The following is a 3,725-nucleotide window of genomic DNA, read 5'->3' on the forward strand; positions in this document are numbered from 1 at the left end:
TCCTCTAATGAGCCTTACTACATCTTCTTGTTTCCTAGGCCAATATACATACCTATGAAAATTGGCAATTGTCTTCCTGACACCAAAATTCCCTACAACCTAGAGATGTGAGCCTCTCTAATCAGATGTAATTGCTCGCCTTAGAAACACTTATCTTATCCAACCTATAGAATAACTCATTGTCAAGATGATAGTCAATTTATATTTCACCATTATCCTTGTGAATCTATCCCTATATCTATTGATACACCTCCTTGAAGTCCTTATCCTCTATATATTCCTCTATATCCATTATGGGTGAAAGGCTCCATGTGCATCAAAACTCCCAAATCTATAATTCTATATGTGGGTGGCCTTGAAAGTGTTGGAAATACTGAGATGGGGGGTGAATCAATATGTATTCAATTAAATGATTTAAAACTATCAACAATCCATAATATTAACCATCTAACATTGAACACATGAATACCAAAGATTTATAACTGGAAGAAAATAACTTTCAACTTTTCTTAATATATGTTATCAACTAAAAATGATCACCTAGCCATTTCTAACTAGGTGGATTGAAATACACTATGAAGGATTAATTTTACCATAGTAAAATCACTTTCACCATAGGAAATAATTTAGCAAACTATTTTTATTAATTATTTATGTTTAAAATTTAAAAACCCCATGAGAATAATTGAATAAATCATTATTTATTTAATTTTCTCTAGAAATAACTATTAAATTATTATTTGATAATTAATTCTTAACACATTTGGCTAAATCACCTTGGAATAATTAAATAAATCACTATTTATTTATTATTCCTTATTCTTATTTTTGGAATAATTATTAAACCATTATTTAATAATTATTTCAAATTCACTTTTTTCTTGATCCTCACAAAGTGATTAATAAATAATTTTATTTATTAATTACTTCAACCATTTTATAAATAAAGATATTTGACCATTTTGAATAACTTTTCCCTCTCCAGAAAATATAATAAAATATTCCTAATGGTTAGATTTTGATTTGGTTAATGCTATTTTACTATTTTCCAATTCCTAATTTAACTCAATACTTTGTTATAAATAAGAGGGTTTTACATTCATCCTTCACCATGATCATTATCATCGTCACAATTATCATCTCACAACATTCGAGCTCCCACTTGAGTTGAAGTTTGTTTTATGGGTTATCTACATATTGAGAGAGACACGCACACGACTGAAGCATATGGTGTTAAATGACCCATCCCATGGAGGGGGATTTACAAACACATGTTTTACCAGGTGTTTCAATAAAATTATTATTCATTTTAAGTCTTTCTATTGGGTTACTGCACTTATCTTTACTTCTAGATATTTTGTTACATTGTTTTATCACTTTTCTTGCAGATCTAAAGAATAATAAGCTACCACAACTTGTTCTTATGGGAACTTGTCACTAGTGACTTAAGTCAAGTATTTTTGGTACACTTGCTAAGAATTTCCATACTAACAATAAATAAAGAATACAATCAAATTTATCAAATCCAACTGAAACTTCATAGGCACCAACTTATGAAAGACACCAATTCCCAATTGAGCACCAACTTAGTGAATTTATGGGAACCAACCCACAGGACACACCAATCCCCTAGTCGAGCACGAACTCAATGAATTCATGGGAACCAACCCATAGGAGATACCAATCCCCTAGTTGAGCACCAACTCAATAAAATTCATGGGAAACAACCTAGTTCCAAGTTATATTATGGATTTTCATTTAATCTTTTGGTTTTCAACAATCACTTCACCTTGAAATCATGATATTTTCTCTCTCAACTTTGACTACAACCACCCAACCTATATTTGACCTCCACAAAATGAAATGCTTGCACTTTATAGATTATTTTTCCTTAAAACATTCCAAAATGATCCTTCAAGATAGGATTAAGACAATGTTTATTTCTTCTCCAAAAATACTCCAAGATAGGCTTCAAAAACACTCCAAAACAGGCTCCAAAACAACTCCAAAATAGGCTCCAAAATAATCTCCAAAAATGCTCCAAAACAAGATCCAAAACTACTCCAAAATAGGCTCCAAAACCATATCAAGACAAGATCCAAAATAGGTTGAGACTAGGGCTTCAAAGGACAAAAATAAAGGTACCACAGGGGCTAAGGACTGAGACTCAAACAAGCAAAAATTAGGCTTCCATAGAGCCAAGGTCTGACGCTACAAACAGGCCGAGGATGAGGCTTTCTAAAGGCCAAGGTCTGAGGCTACAAAAAGGTCGAGATTGAGGCTTCCTCATGGCCAAGGTTTGAGGTTGTGTTGATTGTGTTCTATTTTGCCAACATACATGGGGTCCCCCGGATGTGAAGTCCTGATAAGACCTCACACTATTTGGATTGGGAGCCTCATATAGACTATCAGCTGACCACCATAACATAAAGGTTTGCCTTGGTTTCAATGGATAACATAATAGATTATACACATAACCCTTGAAAAAACAAGTAAGTTGACATTGTGAAACACCAATTACAATCTGTAAAAGTAGGCCTTCATGAGAGGGGAGACAAGAGTGAGTCTCTAGAAGGAAAGCAATAGTACTATCCTAAGGGATGCACACGAGAGAAAGGAAATATTTTTTAGTAATCTAGTGAATTACTTCACATAGACACAATGATCATTAAAATAAATACAACCCACGTTCAACAAGATAAGCAACAAAGCCAATGAAGTAGTTTAGTTTCTATAGTGCATATGAATATAACATATATCGCAAACATCCAAAGAATAGTCTTACAATATTCACGATACATGCATGAAAATTTGTTGTCTCAATGAGCTTCAATTATTATATGAAAGATCCAAGTACATAGTTACAATGGTGAGCCACTAGCTCCAGTAATGGAACATTAAGTCACTTCTTGCTTCTCTAAATAATAGTCTTGTCTCCTATGCCAAGTTAGATAAGCCAAGGCTAGCTATCCAAAAGCTTAAGCCTCCAAAATCCCTTTACTTGAGTTATGAGGTTTCTTTTATAACAAGAGGAATTACCTTTCATATCCCCTATGACTATTAGGCTACCCTCATGACTTTTAGATTCCTAAATGTCCTTTCAACTTTTATGTGACTCTTTGGTCCACGTGTGTCTTTTCATATTCCACATGTGACTCTTGGACTTCCACCTCTTTTAAATTTTGACATTTTTTGAGAATACAACAATTACATCCACAAATGATGTGGAAATACACGTTGACACATATGACATTAATATGACACTTGTATTGTACAAGCCATGACTTGACATTGGTTACATGGAACTACATGATGATGTGGCAATGCCACATTTCTCTCCTTGATGGTGTATCTTTAATATTCATGAAAGATATGCTTTGTTCTTCATATTCACCCTCCAAAGGGTCTTGGATCAACATTGGAACCTTCTGAGTTATCATGCAATGTATTAACTCTGTCATGGTCTAGAATCTACTTCATGTCCTCATGATGGTCCTTTATTTGTGCTTCTTTGCAAGTTCCTATTTATTCTTCTCCTTGACATCTTCCTTTAGAATCACCTTGTCTTGTTGAGAAGATGCATCTTCCATTGAATTTCACTCATGACAAGGTAAGATCATTCTTAAAATCATCTATTCTATCCCTACTTTGCTCATAGAATAATTTTCTTGTGATGCACTTATGAAAGGACTGAGATGGAAGAGCTTCATGAGGATGGTGCATTT

Source organism: Pinus tabuliformis, chromosome 4_2 (assembly GCF_031772625.1).
Source record: "Pinus tabuliformis cultivar Carrire ecotype Pingquan chromosome 4_2, CPIR1, whole genome shotgun sequence".
In the NCBI taxonomy this organism is placed as follows: domain Eukaryota; kingdom Viridiplantae; phylum Streptophyta; class Pinopsida; order Pinales; family Pinaceae; genus Pinus; species Pinus tabuliformis.